Raw genomic sequence first — 20,605 nt, forward strand, 5'->3', positions numbered from 1 at the left:
GGTGTTGTGAAAGACAAAGTGTTAGTACAGAGAGGATGCTAACTGACAGAAAAATTAACAGCCCTGGCCGCAAGCACAAACATGAGAAAAAACAGTGGGTAGGCACTGTAGAAACCAACTAAACAAAGGAAAATAAAACAAACAAATAAAAAAGAGAAAAGTAAAATAAAAATAAAAACAAAAAGGGGGGCCCATCATGCTCTGAAATTATTGAACTCAATGTTCAGTCTGACAGGCTGTAGCGTGCCTAATCGGTAAATGAGGTGTTGTTCCTCGAGCTTGCGTTGATGCTCGCTGGAATACAGCAGCAATCCCAAGACAGAGATGTGAGCAGGGGGGTGTGTTGAAATGGCCAGCAACCGGAAGCTCGGGGTCATGCTTTCGGACTGAGCGGGGGTGTTCTGCAAAGCAGTCACCCAATCTGTGTTTGGTCTCCCCAATGTAGAGGAGACCACAATGTGAGCAGCGAATACAGTATACTAAATTGAAAGAAGTACAAGTAAATCGCTGCTTCACCTGAAAGGAGTGTTTGGGGTCTTGGATAGTGAGGAGAGAGGAGGTAAATGGGCAAATATTACATCTCCTGCGTTTGCAGGGGAAGATGCTGTGGGAAGGGGACGAGGTGGTGGGGGTAGAGGAGTGGACCAGGGTGTCGCGGAGGGAACGATCTGGTCTTTTTGTGGGATATGTCAAACATTCCTTGTTCCAGTCCTACTCAGGCCCTCTCCCCCAACTCTTTTTCCGGTACATTGATGACTGTATTGGTGCCGTTTCCTGCTCCTGCTCCCACCCTTCTCTCACCTTCACATGGTCCATCTCCAACACTTCCCTTCCCTTCCTCGACTTCTCTGTCTCCATCTATGGGGATAGGCTGTCTACTAATATTCACTATAAGCCCACCGACTCCCAGCTACCTCGACTACATTTCTTCACACCCTGCCTCCTGTAAGGACTCCATTCCATTCTCCCTGTTTCTCCGTCTCCGACGCATCTGCTCTGATGATGCAACCTTCCACGACAGCGCTTCTGATATTTATTTATTTAGAGATACAGCACTGAAACAGGCCCTTCGGCCCACCGAGTCTGTGTCGACCATCAACCACCCATTTATACTAATCCTACATTAATCCCATATTCCTAACCCATCCCCACCTTGCCTCAATTCCCCTGCCACCTACCTATACTAGGGGCAATTTATAATGGCCAATTTACCTATCAACTTGCAAGTCTTTGGCTGTGGGAGGAAACCGGAGCACCTGGCGAAAACCCACGCAGTCACAGGGAGAACTTGCAAACTCGGCACAGGCAGTACCCACAATTGAACCCGGGTCGCTGGAGCTGTGAGGCTGCGGTGCTAACCACTGCGCCACTGTGCCGCCCTTTGTCTTCCTTTTTCCTCAATCGAGGATTTCCCCCCACTGTGGTTGACAGGGCCCTCAACCGTGCCCGGCCCATTTCCTGCGCCTCTACCCTCACCCCTTCCCCTCCCTCCCTGAACTGCGACAGGGTTCCCCTTGTCCTCACTTTCCACCCCACCAGCCTCCACATCCAAAGGAGCATCCTCTGCCATTTCCGCCATGTCCAAGGTGATGCCACTTCCAAACACATCTTCCCCTCCCTTCCCCTGTCAGCATTATGAAGGGATCGTTCCCTCCGCGACACCCTGGTCCACTCCTCCATTTTGTTTATTGACCTGATCTAGGCAGTGATCTAGCATCTAGTATTTTTTAGCAAATGCACCATATGTCAAAACTGCAAGAATAAGCCGCCCAAAATTCCTTTACAACCATGGTCATGGGTGACTCTTCCATTTCAAAGTATGCATGTAGACTTTTGCGAAAAGGAAAGTGACAATTTTTTGGTCCTTATTGACAGTCACTCTAAACGGATCGAAATAAAGCATATGGGTCAAAACACCAATGCTGAAAAGGACAATAGACGAGTTACCAACCAGTTTTGCTCGTCATGGTTGACCAGAGGAGCCCGTCTCAGATAACCACCCTCAATTTTGTTCTGCTCCGTTTCAAAATTTCATAAAGCAAAATGTTATCAAACATACCCTCACTCCTCCATAACATCCGGCATCAAATGCATCAACAGAAAGATCTGTGAGAATAGTCAAGGAAGCGCTCATGATTTCTTTTTCCCAAAATATACATTATTCATAAAAATCTGTAAAAAATACATTACAAAACAGTTCAAAACAGCACCAAGTTGACAATACAAGAGGTGCAAAGAAGATCAGTTTCCTTCACTATAGGAGTGAGTTGCCTCACAACCCTTCCATTCCAATTTACATGCCATGTACATTTTGCAGCAAACCCATATTTTCTGGATACAGCCCGAGGGGTTTCCCATGGATCCAGTCCCTAAGATCACTTTGGTGGGGGGACCTTACACAGCGGTCTTTCCCCATTGAGCGTTTGCTGCGGTTGCCCCAAGGTTTAGTGTGTCCCTCAGCACATAGTCCTGGACCCTGGAATGTGCCAGTCTGCAGCACTCGGTCGTAGGCAACTCTTTGCGCTGGAAGACCAGCAAGTTTCGGGCAGACCAAAGAGCGTCTTTCACCAAACTGATGGTCCTCCAGCAGCAGTTGATGTTTATCTTGGTGTGCGTCCATGGGAACAGCCCGTAGAGCACAGATTCCTGTATTACAGAGCTGCTTGGGATGAGCCTCGACAAAAACCACTGCATCTCTTTCCACACCTGCTTTGCAAAGACACATTCCAGAAGGAGGTGGGCAACAGTCTCTTGCCCACCACAGCCACCTCGAGGGCAGTGTGCGGAGGGGGTGAGACTCCGGGCGTGCAGGAAGGATCGGACGGGGAGGGGTCTTCTCACCACCAGCCAAGCTACATCTTGGTGCTTGTTTGAAAGTTCTGGTGATGAGGCATTCTGTCAAATGACTTTGGCAGTCTGCTCAGGAAACCATCCGACAGGATTCACCATCTCCTTTTCCCGTAGGGGCTTGAGGACATTCCATGCAGACCACTGTCTGATGGATTGGTGGTCAAAGGTGTTTTTCCGCAGAAACTTTTCCCACGAAGGATAAGGGGTATGGCACGGTCCAACTAGATGGAGCGTTCCGCGGCAATGTGACCAGGCCCATCCTTCGCAACACCGGGGACAGATAGAACCTCAGCACGTAGCGACACTTGGTGTTTGCGTACTGGGGCTCTACGCACAGCTTGATGCCGCACACGATGGAGGTCATCAGGATGAGGGCGACGTTGGGTACATTCTTCCTGCCCTTATCCAGAGGTTTGAACATCGTGTCCCTCCGGACCCAGTCCATTTTGGATCCCCAGATGAAGCGGAAAATGGCTCGGGTGACTGCCACGGCGCAGGAGTGGGGTATGGGCCAGACCTGTGCCACGTACAGCAACAACGTGAGTGCCTCGCACCTGACGACCAGGTTCTTACCCACAATGGAGAGAGATCGCTGCTCCCACATGCTCAGTTTATGGTGTACCCTGGCTACTCACTCCTTCCAGGTTTTGGTGCACGCCCCGGCCCTTCCGAACCATATCCCCAGCACCCTCAGGTAATCTGACCTGACGGTGAAGGGGACAAAGGATCGGTCAGCCCAGTTCCCAAAGAACATGGCCTCACTCTTGCCGTGGTTAACCTTGGCTCCCGAGGCCAGTTCGAACTGGTCACAGATGCTCATCAGTCTGCGAAAGGACAGCGGATCCGAGCAGAAGACAGCGACATCGTCCCTGTACCGGGAGGATTTAACCTGAGTGCCTCCGCTGCCTGGGATTGTCATCCCTCTTATGCCCAAATCCTTCCTAATAGACTCAGGAAAGGGTTCAATACAGCAAACAAACAAGACAGGGGAGAGAGGACAGCGCTGTCTGACTCCAGATTGGATCGGGAAACTTTCTGATCCCCACCCATTGATTGAGACTGCGCTACTGATGTTTGTGTAGAGCAGTTTGATCCAATTGCAGATTCCCTCCCCAAACCTCATTTTGGACAGCATGTCCATCGTGTAGGTGTGCGATATCCTGTCAAAAGCCTTCTCCTGGTCCAAGCTGATGAGGCAGCTGTCCACCCTCCTGTCCCGTACATAGACGATCGTATCCCTGAGTAGCACGAGACTATCAGAGATCTTCCTGCTGGGTGCAGTGCAGGTCTGATCAGGGTGAATCACCAACTCCAGAGCAGACTTGACTCGACTGGCGATGACTTTGGACAGAATCTTGTAGTCAACATTAAGCAGTGAGATGGGCCACCAATTTCTGATTTCTGCCCTCTCCCCCTTCCGCTTGTGAATGAGGGTGATGATGCCTTTCCTCATGGATTCAGACATGCTGCCGGCCAGAAGCATACTGTCATATACTTCCAGCAGGTCTGGGCCGACCCAGTCCCACAGGGCCGAATACAACTCAACCAGTAAACTATCGTTTCCGGGAGTTTTACTCGTCTCAAAGGACCTGATTACCTTTGTCAGCTCGTCCAGAGTTAGCGGCTTGTCCAGTCTCTGCCTCATGCTGTCAACTAAGACCTATGTGATAGATGACAGGAAGGACTGGGAGGCTCTGCTGTCTGTGGGCTTCTAGTCGTACAGCCCAGCATAACAGGATTTGCTGATCCTTAGTATGTCGGACTGCGAAGACGTTACCGAGCCATCCTCTTCCTTTAGGCTGCTGATCACAGAGCTCTCTCTGTGTACCTTTTGGAAGAAGTAACGCGAGCACGTCTTATCCTGCTCAATGGAGCGGACTCTGGACTGGAAGATGATCTTGGAGGCCTCCGTGGCAAAGAGTGAGGCCTGCTGACTCTTCACCTCATGGCGGTCCTCCTTCACCTCGACCCCCATCGACTGCAGCCGGAGTAGATTTTGCATTCTTTTCTGGAGTCGGGACATTTCCCTCTGTCTTTCTCTCGCCCTCTGAACACCTTTGAAGATAAAGAACCTCTTGATGTTCTCTTTGATTGCCTCCCACCAGTGAACTGGAGACTCAAAGAGGGGTTTCACGATTCTCCAACCTTTGTAATCCCTTTTGAGTTCCTCAACGTTCTCTGGGGTTAGCAGTGTAGCATTGAGCTTCCATGTCCCCCTGCCAACCCGCTGGTTGTCCTGTAAGTGACAGTCAGCTAGTAAGAGACAATGGTCAGAGAAGAACACCGGCTTGTTGTCGGTGACAGCACAGGACACAAACAGGAAGTCAATCGTGGAACGGGCAGACCCATCCGATCTTGACCAGGTGTATCTACGCTGCGCTCCGTCTGCAGGTTTGCTGAAGACGTCGTGTAGCTTGACATCTTTAACTGTTTCCATTAGGAATCTGGACGTAGCATCCAGTTTGCTGTCGTCACTGCCAGATCGTCCAGCTGCATCGATGATGCAGTTGAAGTCACCACCTAGAATGACCGACCTGGACGTCGCCAGCAGCAGTGGGAGCTGCTGGAAGACAGTCAGCCACCCGCTGCATTGAATCGGGGCGTACACGTTGATCAACCGGAGCGGAGCATTGTTGTACATTACATCTGCTACGAGGAGGCGACTGCCCACCAGCTCCTTAACTTTGGAGATGTTGAAGTTACCTCCCCGCAGCAGAGTACCCAGGCTGGAAGAACGGGAATCATTATCACCTGACCAGATCGATGGCCCGTGGGACCACCATCACAATCATTGCCTGTAGGCGCTGAGGTGTGGTATTCCACACTCTTGCAGAAACAGTAGGTCGGCTTTGAGCTTGGCGAGGTAGTCCAAGGTTGAAACACATCGCGTAGTGGATTTAATGCTACGCACGTTAATTGAAGCAATCTTTATACCCATTTTAAAATTAGTTGTTGCTTCCCACACCATTTGTCCTTGCTAGTCCCAGTCCTTCGGTATGTTCCCGCATACCAATAGTGTACACAAGCTGTTTCACGTTCGTTGGGCTCAGAAACCCCTCCTGGTTTCTCATGCAGCGTTTGTTCCGCTGGGGTGACATCGGTTGGGGCGTGGGGGGTGGTCTTGTAGGCAGCAAGGATGTTGGTATCTTTCCCCTCTGTTCCTGATCAAAAACATCACTGCTCCCGGCTTCCCGGAGCTGGAGTGCGCCTGACGCTTCTGTGTTCTCGGTGTCCCGGAGCTGGGATGCGCTGGGCATGTAGTTAGGTTCGGCACTTTGAGTTTGGGGAAGCTGGGTCCATCACAGCTTCCAATGCCCAGGGGCTGGGGGGCTTTATCTTCTAGCTCCTTTGAGTTCTGCCACTTCTTTTGCAGGTGCCGTCATTCCAGCCCTTCCTTGTCCAATGAGGAGCAGCTGCCGTAGTCTGTCTCAGATGGCAGCCTCCTCATGCCACTGGTTTGGGTGGTGGCCTGTTCCATTTTTGGAGGTTTTTTCTTTGTGGTTTTCCTTTGTACCAATTGCCACTGGCCTGTTTGTCCATCTGCTGCCTCCTCCTCCATTGATTCTGTCTGTAGAGGAGGGGTTTCCAGGCACAGGGTAGGTGTTGGGTCGCTGGTTGCAGCTGCCTCCCCTTTCTTCTCCTTCTCAGGTAGACTTTCCTCGCTGCAGAGAGGGTTTGCTCGTCTCCTTCCCAGCACCAGACGCATTCGCCATTCCTTCTCCCGGCCTTTCCTTGGACCTTGCCGCCTGAGCATACTGAGGTAGCGTTTGGGGCAGGTTTTGTAGAGATGGGCTGCCTCACCGCACAGGTTGCAGCACTTACTCTGCTTACAGTCCTTGGTCTGATGGCATTCTTTTTTGCAGTTCTTGCAGACGACTGTGCTGCAGTTAGCTGCCACATGACCAGATTTGCCACAGGTGCGACAAACTCTGGGCTGCCCAAGAAGACCATGAAGCCTCGACCTCTGGAGGGAGGATGGATGATGGCTCCGTTGGCATCGACCTTCAAGGTCACCTTGACCTGCCGCTTGCTAGTCCAAATCCCAAATGGGTCCTTGACGTAAGTGCTGCAGCCGGCCACATCGATGTACCTGGCGATGGAGGTGAGTACATCCACGACAGGAACATGGGGGTTAGAGGTGAATTGTCACCACCCGATCACGTTGTGATGGCAGCATGAAGAGTGGCTTCACTGTAAGGATTGACAGCAGCGCCTGGTTTCCCTTTTCCTTGAGCACCTTCAGGAACTTGATGCATCCCATCACAGTCTTGAAAGTCACATCGAAATATCCATTGCTGGGGAAGTCCTGCAGGCAGAAGATGTCTGTAGCGTGCAATCCACAGCAATCAATGAGGATTTTCTTGAAGAAGAAGGTACGATCAACTGGTGCATCTCCTCCTCATCCTACACCACCACCTGAAGCACTCATGATGCAAGTGCTATATGGATGTTCGAGTTTTAGCATGAAACAGAGATTAGCTAATTTTCAGCTGAAGTAAAGAACAACTCCACATTTAACGACAGGGTATACACCTGCTGAGCTCTTAATGAAGCAAAGATTAAGAACATGCTTGAGGTTAGTTCTACCAAATTTGATGACTAAAGTTGAACTAAAACAGTTCAGTCAGAAATGTCAGTCTGAAACAAACAAAAGAGGATGTAGTTATTACAGGAGAAATTAACATGTTTGTGTTCTGAGCCCCCCCTCACAAGTCACACAGGTGGGATGTGGGAAATGTCGCAGAAACTTGTGATACAACGAGGTACTTCGTTGAAATTGGTGGAAAGGTGAGAAGCGTTCACATAGATCACAGGATCCCAGCGAGGGATGATCCAACTTGGCTAGTGAGCTTTTGCCAGAGTGTGAATCAATTCTGACTTCAGTACCAGTTACAGAAAAAGAAACAAGGTCCCTGTCAGTCCTGAACTGAAACCAGACAGTCCAAAGCCTGACACCAAAAACTGAAATCAGGAAGACTTTGTAAACCAGTTGTTAGACTTGATTTATACGTATCGTTTAAAGAAAAAGTCAGTTGTTATTTTGCCAAGTTATGCATATTCTCCAAGGTTTGTTTTTTAAGTTGCATAGTTAGCATAACTGTAAATAGTTTACATTTTTTAAAGGGAAACAGTGTAATGTATTCTTATGCTATGAGCATGCCCAGTGTTTATTAAACATGTGATCTGGCCATCTTGGTGTCTGTCTTACTTTACATGTTCCTCTCAATATATAACTATTTTAAAGCAGATGAGCAGATGGGTCTGTTTGGCTAACCCATGGTTGAAGCTGGAGTTGCCAATTCTAGTTGGACATACTCCAGAATGTTTCATCATATGACTTCCCACCTCCAAGTACCCTACCTCGTGTCCCGTCATCGATCACCTGATATGTCCATCCTCCTGGTGCACTGTCCTGCCATGCCAACTGGAAATGACCAAAACTCCTCATTACCCGATTGGATGATTCTTGACTGTTGGTCAAACAATCGTTCTTCCCCACCTCCCATATTTTTACAGCTGATAAACAAACGTGTTCAGTTTTGTCCGGCGTTGCATGCACCAGTGCCCGAGAGATTAATTCCTGAAAACTCCAGGACAATCGTGAGGGTTACCAACCCAACTTTGAGCTGAATGTCGCCGTCTGTCGTACACATGGAACCAGCAACATGTGCGCACGCGTAATATAGCGCACGCCAACAATCACAGGTGCCATAATAAAAGCAAAATACTGCGGATGCTGGAGATCTGAAACAAAAACAAGAAATGCTGGATTCACTCAGCAGGTCTGGCAGCATCTGTGGAAAGAGAAGCAGAGTTAACGTTTCGGGTCAGTGACCCTTCTTCGGAACTGGCACAGGTGCCAGTTTGGGTAACAATGCGCACGCGCAGGTTTACTACCACTGTGGCGCTCGTTGCGCATGCGTGCGCCGGTGCTCCAAACAGAATTCAACCGTCGGGGAGCGAGCGGCGGCGCGAGCGCAGGACTGCGCACCGCAGTGAGTAACGGGGGCCCACCGGGGATCCGGGGACATAGGAAGGACCGGGAGATCAGGGAGTACTGGGGTCACCCTGGGGCCAGAGGAGCAGCGGGAGATCAGGGGCCAAAGGATTCATTATTGTGAGAGCTGTGCGAACCGGAGGGGACAGGGCCGGAGGCGTGACTACTGACGACCCAGCAAACAGGGGCTGTGGGCAGAGATGCAGGGAGTGGGAGAGCAGGCGAAGTGGAACTTCTTAGGAGTATGTCGGGGCAGAGGGAGGGAGTGGTGGGGGAAGGTGTGTCTGAGGGCAGCGAGAAAAGCGGTGGAACAACCCCGGTGATAGACGAGGTGGCGGAAGTACGGAGAGAGAGAGGGAGCGAGGTATCGGTGTAAGTCGGGAGGGAAAGGGAGTGGGGCTGTCAAGGGTCAGCTCCAGAAGTCATGGTGTTGGCAGGGAGGAGGGGGAACAGCTGCCTGTGTGACAAATAGAGGTTGTACCTGATATTACAGGGAGATGCACGCTAAACCTATAGTAATCAAAGAGAGAAGCCAATAACCAGAGACTATATCCCGTGTGACTAGAGACAGACAAGCTGTACTGCAACCAAAAGTTGTATTTTGGCTATGCTTCGCTCTTGCAACTTGAAATGTCTAGAATTTGGTTCAAGCTAAACGCATCAGAACAAAAAAGCAAAAATATAGCAGTTTTTTCAAGTGCTGTATGCAGTGTGAGGGAATACTGTTTGGCTTAATAGATTGTGTACCGTCTTCTATTATGTGTTTTCTCCAAGTATTACCACTGGCTTGAATGTCACAATGCCATTAATGCTGTTCGGAGACAGAAATATTGTGACAACTCTGGATGGGGAAATCTAATGAATCATAAAGGCAGCACTACATGTAAACAAAAGTTTAATTTCATCTGTGCATACTGTAAAGGAGACTGAACGCCATTGTCGTCACTCAGATTTTAGGGTATTTTAGGCACATTTCACTATGTGCATAGAAACACAAAAATCTTTCTGGCATAGTGCTGCTGTCTGTGCCTGAGTCCTCTGGGGCATTTACAGCAGAATTGATAGGAGACTGGGATAGACGTAGATGATGACAATATAAGAACAACTTGCATTTAACCTAGTACTTCACAGAAGTGTAATCAAACAAAAATTAGCATCCAGCTGAAGAAGGAGATATTGAGAGGTGATTAAAAGTTTGATCCAAGAGTAAGGTTTCAAGGAGGGTCTTAAAAGAGGAGAATGAGTTGGAGTGATGGAGACATTTTCCAAGCTTCGGGCCTAGACAGCTGAAGGCTTGGCTACTAATAGTGGGGGTACTCAAGAGGCCAGAGATAGATTAGTGTAGAGTTCTCAAATGTAGGAGGAGGGGCAAGGCTTTGAAAGGATTTAATTACGAAGAAGAGAATTTTATATTTGAGGTATTAAGGGACTGGGACCAGGTGAGCAGGACTTGGTGCGGGTTTAATTACATGCCAAGGATATGGGGTCAGAAGCTCAGATCGGGGTCAAATCGGATCCTAAGGTTGCAAACAGTTTGCTTCAACCCAGAACAGTATCAAAGTAGGGGCATGGAGCAGTTTGCAGGGACACAAGGGACAGAGCTTGTTTTTTTGAGTTGGAGGGTGATGGCAGTCTTGAAAGGGACTTGGACATTACCTGCAGTGTGGGAAACATTTGCATTATGTTACTATCAGATGAGGAGGGGTACCCTTTCTTGTTTTACAGCAACTGGGTTTATTTCTTTTAAACAGTGAATGTGCTTACCAATTCAGTGAGTGTTTAACCTTTTATGTGCTGTGATCATAAAAGAACCAATCGGACATGTTTCTAGAGTTTAAACAAGAATGGTTCGTTTATTGTACTTAAAATCAAAACCCAACCTAAGTAAAATAGTAAACTACGCTCCAACTTCGTCACGCGCGTGTACACACACAAACAAGAATCTCACACACACACACACACACACACACACACACACACACACACACACACACACACACACACACACACACACAAATAGGTTGCAAAACAGTGAAGAATAGATTGGTTGGATTAGAGTCCAGAAAAAATAAAATATATAGTCTGTGGGATCTGGTAATTCAGTTGTCTTCCGGATGAATCCGTGGTCCTGAAGTTCTTGGCTGGTAGAAGTGCCCCCCCCCCACTTCAGGGTTCTCTTGGAGACAGTGATGTAGGTGGCTTTCTCCCTGGAGTCTCTGTCTGTCGCAATGATAGACATGGATGTTCTTCAGTCCACAGACAGGGTTTGAAGTTTGCAGTATTACCGAGCGAGAGAGAGCCCCACTGGCTTCCTGCACTGATTCGCTCTCAAAGCTTGTCCGATGTGTCCAAAAGAAACTCCAAGTTTTTACAGAGATAGACAGACTGTCACATGATTGACTCAGTGTGTTCTCTCTTGCATTTTAGTGATATTCAAGTCTAAGAATTTCAGCGTCTCTCAGGCCTTATTGTTTCAATGATTAACCCCTGGAGGCTTGTCTCCGCTAGGGTTAATCTTCCAAGATGGCTTTGAATATCTTGCAATATTCAAAGCAATATCAAGCAGTTCATTGAACTGTTCAAGCCATTGTTCTGGATGAGAGCGTCATGCGTCTCCACTTCGATACCCGAGAATGTGAGGCATTTCAATGCAAATTTTTGTGGCCATCTTAGCTGCCAGCTTTTTTAAAAGTTGAATGTAGGATTCCAGCTTTCCTGTTTAAAAGTTTAACTTAGGTCTCCAACCGATGAATTACAATCATTCAGCATAGCACGTTTTCGTGACAATTGTCAGCTACCATGGGGGACAGGAAGGGAAGTTGGGTTGTCAGCACATTAGCGAGGATGGGGTCAAGAAAGCACAAGGTGGGTCTGCACACAAGATTACCGTGGAGAGAGGAAATAGTAAAGAAACTGGACAAAGATGCGGTTTTAGGGATAAGAAAGGTGAGCCTGGTAAAGGCTTGGTTTGGAGAAGGAGCGGCAGTGAAGTGATGGACATCTTTGTCATGACGATCAAGACCACTGGTTCTTTACACTTGTTTGAGGAGAGGGGTTTAAGGAGACTGTACTGGTGTAAAGAAGCCAGGGTTATCTTTGCATTTCAGGATAATGCTGGAGTAGTGAGTGGTTTTGGCAGAGGAGACGAAGGCCTGATGCTGCTTTATGATAGAGAGCTTCATCTTTGTTTAGTTTCCCTCCTTTCTGATTCTGGTACTCCGAGATCATGACCGGAGCAAACCTTTCCCTAAAGGACAGATTAGGATCGTCAATCCTTGGTGAGTTGAATCTATTTGACTGAGAAATGAAAGTGAAAGTCATATGGTTTGAGCATTGTGAGATGCCTTGTTGCAGAACCTGCTCAGTGTAATTCCCTGTCCAGTTGTTTCATGTTGACTGGAATTTGAAACTGAAAGTCAGCATTTCCTGTTTATAAACATGAAACTAACTTGTCATATCTCACCGTTTGGGAGGTCAAGCATTAGAGGTGATCTGTTTTTTCCAGTTCCCTGTAGATTTCAGCAACCAAGAAACAATTTGCTGGTAGCTCGACTTTTACCTCAGTAACTGAGCCCGGTGAATGCCAATAGAGTGAAAATGTTTTTACCTTAGTGTTTAAGTAGGTTCTTATATCTTTTAAGAGATTGAGCTCTATATAACCACTCATCTTTCAACCTTGATTTACACCTCAAAGTCAGAGGTCTTGAGCACATAATCTAGCTTAACAGTTCAGTGCACTGTCGCAGTTGCTGTCTTTTGGATGAGACACTAAACTGAGGCATGAAGCAATCCCTTTTGTTCTTGATCAGAAACTTTATACCTTAATCCATGATTCCATCTTGCTTCCTGGCTGCTTGCGAAAGTTGAACCTGATTGTGTGCAGCCTCAATCTCCTGTTTGATCCCTTAACTCAGCTTCAAACTTCCCATCCAGTTATAACAAGACCAAGTGTATAATGCCTACCTCATCCCCGCAATACCCCATTGTGACTAAAACCCTCATCCATCCCTTCAGTTTATTTATTTTATTTAGAGATACAGCACTGAAACAGGCCGTTCGGCCCACCGAGTCTGTGCCGACCAACAACCACCCATTTATACTAACCCGACAGTAATCCCATATTCCCTATCACCTCCCTACACTAGGGGCAATTTACAACGGCCAATTTACCTATCACCTGCAAGTCTTTTGGATGTGGGAGGAAACCGGAGCACCCGGCGAAAACCCACGCAGACACGGGGAGAACTTGCAAACTCCGCACAGGCAGTACCCAGAATCGAACCTGGGTCCCTGGAGCTGTGAGGCTGCAGTGCTAACCACTGCGCCGCCCATTAAGTTCCAGACTTGACTAATCTAACACACTCCTTGCTGGTCTTCCAAGTTCAAGCACTACTCAAACTTATAACGCACCTTGAATTCTACCACTTGCATCCTCTCTATCCCGCGCTAACTCCTACTTGCCTATAATCTGTTGTCACTGTCCTTTACTGGCTTCTGACTTCCCCTGCCTCATGGCCTTATCCCATCTTGTATACATTTCTCCAGCCCTCTTTCTCAGCTCCCATCCTCTGCTCCTCCAGCTTGGACTTCTGTTGGTGGTCAAGCATTTGTTCTTTATGCCTTATTACTCTGGAGCTTCTTTCCTTTGAAAGCCTCCTCAAAACTTACCTTTTCAAATGATTATTTAGTCACCTTCCTTAACCTGTTTCTCAAACTGCTGCTTGGTATCTGGTCCCTTTCTGCAAAGTCCATTGGGGAATTTCCCTATGTTTAATTGTTGTAAAATCCATTTTTAAATGACAGTTAATTTCATCCAATCTTGAATGGAATGGATGAGTTCTTCGCAAATATTCAAGCCAGGTTTTTGTTTTGATACATTGCTCAGAAATTTGCTTAGAACCCTGCAGCCCTTGTTAGGCTGGCTCTACTTGCATATCTTTTTCACACTGCAAGTTTAGTGTCAGTTTCAAGTGGTTTTGGCTTTATACCACTGCTAAAGTTGCGGAGTGTGTGTCAGATTTGAAGGATAGTGTAGTCTCTGAAGGGAAGTGAGGTGCCTTCCTCCAGAGCGTTTCATTCTGTCTGTCCGGGTATCAGGTGAGCCCCTGACACCAGATGCAGACTGCATTTAAATTATAACTCGGGGGTGATGAAAGCACACCACACCAACGCTACAATTGATGTCTAATTGTGCCCTAAATGAAGATTATATTTGTTTTAAAAACCAGAAATGCTGGAAATATTCAGCAGGTCTGGCAGCATCTGTGGAGAGAGAAGCAGAGTTAATGTTTCAGGTCAGTGACCCTTCTTCAGAATTGGAGTCCAGTTCTGATGAAGGGTCACTGACTTGAAACGTTAACTCTGCTTCTCTCTCCACAGATACTGCCAGACCTGCTGAGTATTTCCAGCATTTCTTGTTTTTATTTCAGATTTCCAGCATCCACAGTATTTTGCTTTTATTATATTTGTTTTCATAGAATATACCTTGATGCAATCTTCCTGTAGTGTGTTGTGGAACTGTCTACCAAATTAGTTTTAAGTTCCTCCAGGCTGTCCAATTTAATTCATTCACCCCTTGAGACTCATGACCTCATTATGAAACAAAAATTAAGGAAATTATTTTGTGATCTTCTACATTACTGACACAGTAGAATATTTTATTGTTATATTGTGTGGCAGATTTTATAGCACCATAACAACTGAGACTGTGCACATATAATCTTGTTCCTGCGCTATTATTTTGTGACTTTACTTCTGGTTTATAGACGTTTCCTGATAACTAGGGATATCCCACCTACTGAAAGACAATTGTGAACAAAACTACCCAGAGGTATGTAACATGATGGTAGTTCCCAGAGGTGGTGATATTAGGCTAAAGTTCTAAGTGGGCAAGTCATCCTAAGCCTCAGTATGCTGGATTCCAAAATCTTTGATTCCTGAGTGGAACCACTCATCTGGACCTCCCTTAGAGCACAGCAAGTGGCTTTCATGGGATTCCTTATGGCTGTATTCCCAAGGACCTCGACCACAAAAACATGCAAGTTATTAACATCTAACCTTAGAAGAGATCAAATTTAAATTGTTCACTCCGACTCTGTTGCATTCTTGTATAAATCAGTGGCTGAACTTCAGGTCTGATCATAAGGTAGGTATGGCCCATCTTGGTGTCCATCTGAAATAAATTAAAGCTTTACGTCTGTTCAACTGCTCCTCTTGTTTTGTCATGTAACTCTCCAATTAATGAGTCTAATTGGAAGACTATCCCAAGTATTGATCACTTTTCTTTGTTATTCCTGACATCTATCCTGAAGTTCATTCCCAGTTTTATTGACCTGTGCCACCTTGTTCTAGTATCCTACTACATGTTGAAAGTGCTTCAAATTAAACATATCTTCGACACTTAGGTACTCTATCATCAGCTTTCAAGGATGAAGAGTTTCATAGATTTTCTCTACATCTCTTCCATGCTTTACTGCATGCTTTATGTCTTGGTGATCCAAACTGAACTGAATGCAGATATGTGATCTGACTGTCAGATTTTGCAGTGTGCTTAGGGAATTGGTTAATTGTTTAAAGAATGCAACTTTCTATATCTCAAGGTAACAGTACTGGAATTTTACCACATCCAATTTCAGAACAAGTTTAACTGTAAAATGGATAGTTGATCGCATCCTACATTGCTGCTATCATGTAGAGAAGCTGCCTCGGGATCAAGTTAAGAGGTCATTCCGTGGCTGCTGCTTGGCATGTCTGAATTGGATTCCTATTGATAGCATATGCAAGATTGTCACTGGAGCAGTCCTCGGGTATTTACGAGATGATATTATATGTTAATATCCACAGAGGACAGCATCTTAGCAAAGTACTAATAGCTGATGCTGTAACTCCTAAAGGTAGCATCTGCTGTAAATTTGTGCAGCTTTATTATACTCTTAAGATATGTAGAACGGACAAACAGCATTATCTGCCTTTAGGGTTGTCTTCATTCTTCAAATTAACTCATCCTGTACACTACAGTTGACCCATTAGGCCTTGCAAGGTTTTTCTGTGTGTGATGTATGGGCGGTTGGGTTAATGTTAAGTGCTTCGTTTCATTTTAATTTCATGTCATAACAAACTGGCACAATAGTGTCGGTCCTGGCGCTTTCTGGATAATGATACTGATGACCATCGTGCAAGCAGCTGTGCATTGTCAGTTTGTTATTTTTCTTTGAATTTAGCAAGCTGATCCTTTTCTTGTGTGCGAAGGATACACTTTGAATGAATGAAGCTCCTAAGTATTATATACATCTTTCTGATTTACTGTTATGAGTTAGAATATAGCATCATGCACAATCCCAATTTTAATTCACAGCACAGTTTAGACACTCGTTTTGAAACAGGGTAAAATATCTTGAACTGTTGAAATTCCCCAGTACCATTTGTTGCCATGGTCTGCAATGGTGCAGATTTGAGCATTTTAATGAGCAGATGGAAGTAAAACTCTTGATAGTTGTCTGCTAGTACTGTGCACAGATTATGTTGGCAGAATGTAAACGATGTAACATTTTATTGCAGATTCAGTTTTGGTATTTTTTTATAGCATTAAAATATAACATTATTAGCAGTTTGATTTATGTGATCATTGATTGGGACTAAGCGTTATTTGCTCAGAATAGAAATAGAATTAACTTGATTTATTCTAAATTTGGTGTCTTCAGTCTGAATTTACATTGACACATTGAATTTTTGTCTTGGGATGCAGATGTGTATGTGGAGATATTGTGACGCTTTGTTTCGAAGAGCTTTGTTTGGCATGGTTTCAGGAAAGTCATTATTTTTCATCCATTTTCATTTATCTAACAGGATCACTTCCATCATATTTGCCAGTTCCTTTGCTGAATTGTCCCCATTTATACAGCAAGAGACAGGCAAACGGGAAGAATTGTGCATAAGTGATCTTGCGCATTTCTGGTTCTGAATACTAGCCTTCCCTGATTTAATTAAATGGGATGAACTTCAGCCTGAAATCCTCCATTCCTCTGTCTCCTATCAACAGCAGCAGTGTCGAGCTCTCTTCATTGCTTATAATGTTTCCTTCATGGTAGGTTGCTGTAGCTTATTTTCAACTTTTTCTGACATTTGAGAAAAACGATCACATTTAATTCGCCACTTTGCTCACATTGAAGCTGAAATTTCATGTTTTGTACATTTCGTTGCTGGAAATTCCCAGCAATGGACATGCCACTTACAGTAGCTTTAACTTTCTACTGAGGCTACGTTGGCATACTCAAGTATTCAGTAAAGCACTATTTAAAGACTACCAAGGTGGTTCTCCCTGTGTCCTGAACAATATTTTATCCCTTCACCCACACCATTTGCCTTCCTGCTCTGCTACTGCCATCAGAGGATTGAATTCCCCCTTGGATAAGCTCACAGTTAGCCTCTGTCTCTGTTAGCAGTCTTAGAAGGGACCGCGAAGCACCTATTGTTCCCTCCTTTGGAACAACACCATTTGCAACATCTTGATCTCTCATCGACCTTAACACAGCCACATTATCCCCGGCCTGCCCGCTGAGTCTAATCTCACCAACTTCCTTCCTGTTGACTTTTTTTCCCTCACCCACCCACTCGTTGCTGCCCCCTTGGACTCTTCTAGTGGGTTAACAATCATCACCCCTTCTACATTTCACTCAACAATCACTTTACTCACAGCCAAGGCTCTTGCCATCTTAGTTCTTTTTGTGGATGATTGCTTTGAGGTCATGGCTTTCGTGGAAACTTGACTCAGGTGGTGACACCTTGCCCCTCGCCTGGCTATAATTTTCCACTACTTGTGCATTCCAAAAAGCTGTGGGCTTTATCAACAAATCACATCTAATCCTCTGGTACTTTCTCTTCCTTCGAGCACCTCTCAATATTTGATCCCTCTCTCCTTTCCTAAATCCTCATTCTCTACCGTGGCCCTCGCCCCATCCCTTGTTTATGAGCGAGATCTGGACCTCTCCCTCAGCCTTTGCACTGACTGACTGACTCCTTATCCTCAATGATTTCAATCTCCATCTAAACTCACCTTGCCCTTTGTCTTGATTTCACTCCATTCCCCATCTTCCTTCAATCTCGCCCTCCACAAAAGCTCACCAACCCATATTCACGAGCACCTCCTTAACCTTGCCATCTAATTGGCCTTTCTCCTCCCACCCTTTCAATCATGGATAAGGCCATTTCTGATTACTTACTTGAATTCCTTCACCACCTGCATCCTTATACCTGCTTCTCACATCCACTTCTGTGTTTACCCTGGAAATGTTTTCTCCCCAGTTGCATGTTAAAACTCTCAATTGTTTGGCCTTTGTCCCTCCATTCACAATGATACTTGCGCAATTATTAATCTGTTCAATCATTCCCTCAACTGTCGTTTTTTCTTTATTTGTTCATGGCATGTGGGTGTCGCTGGCTAGGCCAGCATTTATTGCCCATCCCTAATTGCCTTTGAGAAGGCTTCTTGAAACACTGCAGTCCTTGGGGTGTAGATACACCAACAGTGCTGTTAGGAAGGGAGTTCCACGATTTTGACCCAGCGACAGCAAAGGAATGGCGATATAGTTCCAAGTCAGGATGGTGTGTGGCTTGGAGAGGAACTTACAGGTGGTGGTGTTCCCATGCTTCTGCTGCCCTTGTCCTTCTAGTTGGTAGAGGTCGTGGGTTTGGAAAGTGCTGTCAAAGGAGCCTTGGTGAGTTGCTGCAGTGCATCTTGTAGATGGTACAAACTGCTGCCACTGTGCGTGGAGGGAGTGAATGTTTGTAGATGGGGTGCCAATCAAGCAGGCTTCTTTGTCCTGGATGGTGTTGAGCTTCTTGAGTGTTGTTGGAGCTGCACCCATTCAGGCATGTGGACAGTATTCCATCACACTCCTGACTTGTGTCTTGTAGGTGGTGGACAGGCATTGGGGAGTCAGGAGGTGAGTTACTCGCTGCAGGATTCCTAGCCTCTGACCTGCTCTTGTAGCCACGGTATTTATATGGCTACTCCAGTTCAGTTTCTGGTCAATGGTAGCCCCTAGGATGTTGTTAGTGGGGGATTCAGCAATGGTAATGCCATTGAATGTCAAGGAGCGATGTTTAGATTCTCTCTTGTTGGAGATAGTCATTGCCTGGCACTTGTGTGGCGTGAATGTTATTTGCCACTTATCAGCCCAAGCCTGGATATTGTCCAAGTCTTGCTGCATTTCTACACGGACTGCTTCAGTATCTGAGGAGTCACGAATGGAGCTGAATATTGTGCAATCATCAGCGAACATCCCCACTTCTGACCTTATGATTAAAGGTAGGTCATTGATGAAGCAGCTGAAAATGGTTGGGCCTAGGACACTACCCTGAGGAACTCCCGCAGTGATGTCCTGGAGCTCAGATGATTGACCTCCAACAACCACAACCATCTTCCTTTGTGCTAGGTATGACTTCAACCAGCGGAGGGTTTTCCCCGATTCCCATTGACCTCAGTTTTGCTAGGGCTCCTTGATGCCATACTTGGTCAAATTAGATTAGAGATAGAGCACTGAAACAGGCCCTTCGGCCCACCGAGTCTGTGCCGAACATCAACCACCCATTTATACTAATCCTACACTAATCCCATATTCCTACCATACATCCCCACCTGTCCCTATATTTCCCTACCACCTACCTATACTCGTGACAATTTATAATGGCCAATTTACCTATCAACCTGCAAGTCTTTTGGCTTGTGGGAGGAAACCGGAGCACCCGGAGAAAACCCACGCAGACACAGGGAGAACTTGCAAACTCCACACAGGCAGTACCCGGAATCGAACCCGTGTCCCTGGAGCTGTGAGGCTGCGGTGCTAACCACTGTGCCACTGTGCCGCCTTGATGTCAAGGGCAGTCACTCTCACCTCACCTCTCGAGTTCAGCTCTTTTGTCCATGTTTGAACCAAGTCTGTAATGAGGTCAGGAGCTGAGTGGCCCTGGCGGAATCCAAACTGAGCGTCACTGAGCAGGTTATTGCTAAGCAAGTGCCGCTTGATGGCACTATTGATGCCACCTTCCATCACTTTACTGATGATTGAGAGTAGACTGATGGGGCGGTAATTGGCCAGGTTGGACTTGTCCTGCTTTTTATATACAGGACATACCTGGGCAATTTTCCACGTTGCAGGGTAGATGCCAGTGTTGTAGCTGTACTGGAACAGCTTGGCGAAGGCAAGTTCTGGAGCACAGGTCTTCAGTACTATTGCCGGAATGTTGTCAGGACCCATAGCTTTTGCAGTATCCAGTGCCTTCAGTCGTTTCTTGACATCACGCAGAGTGAATCGAATTGGCTGAAGTCTGGCATCTGTGATGCTACGGACTTCAGGAGGAGGCCGAGATGGATCATCAACTCGGCATGTCTGGCTGAAGATTGTTGCAAATGCTCAGCCTTATCTTTTGCACTGATGTGTTGGGCTCCCCTATCATTGAGGATGGGGATATTTGTGGAGCCACCTCCTCCAGTTAGTTGTTTAATTCACGACTGGATGTAGCAGGGCTGCAGAGCTTAGATCTGATCCGTTGGTTATGGGATCGCTTAGCTCTATCGCATGCTGCTTACGCAGTTTGGCACGCAGATAGTCCTGTGTTGTAGCATCACCTGCTGGTGGGACAGGACATACCCAGGGATGGTGATGGTGGTGTCAGGGACATTGTCCATAAGGTATGATTCCATGAGTATGTCTGTCGTTGATGATTTTGTTCCGAAGAAAATGAATCCTATACTTAACC

General features: G+C 46.4%; 1 protein-coding gene across 1 annotated transcript in view; it reads left to right on the plus strand.

Moving 5' to 3' along the window:
• Positions 1-8,766: 8,766 nt before the first annotated feature.
• LOC137369284 (tudor domain-containing protein 7-like) overlaps positions 8,767-20,605 on the plus strand; it is a 155,357-nt gene continuing 143,518 nt past the window's right edge. The window contains exon 1 of the mRNA XM_068030283.1: positions 8,767-8,846. The gene's annotated coding sequence lies outside the window, so the exon portion shown is untranslated. The remainder of the gene's footprint in view (positions 8,847-20,605) is intronic.

Source organism: Heterodontus francisci, chromosome 4 (genome assembly GCF_036365525.1).
Source record: "Heterodontus francisci isolate sHetFra1 chromosome 4, sHetFra1.hap1, whole genome shotgun sequence".
Taxonomy (NCBI): domain Eukaryota; kingdom Metazoa; phylum Chordata; class Chondrichthyes; order Heterodontiformes; family Heterodontidae; genus Heterodontus; species Heterodontus francisci.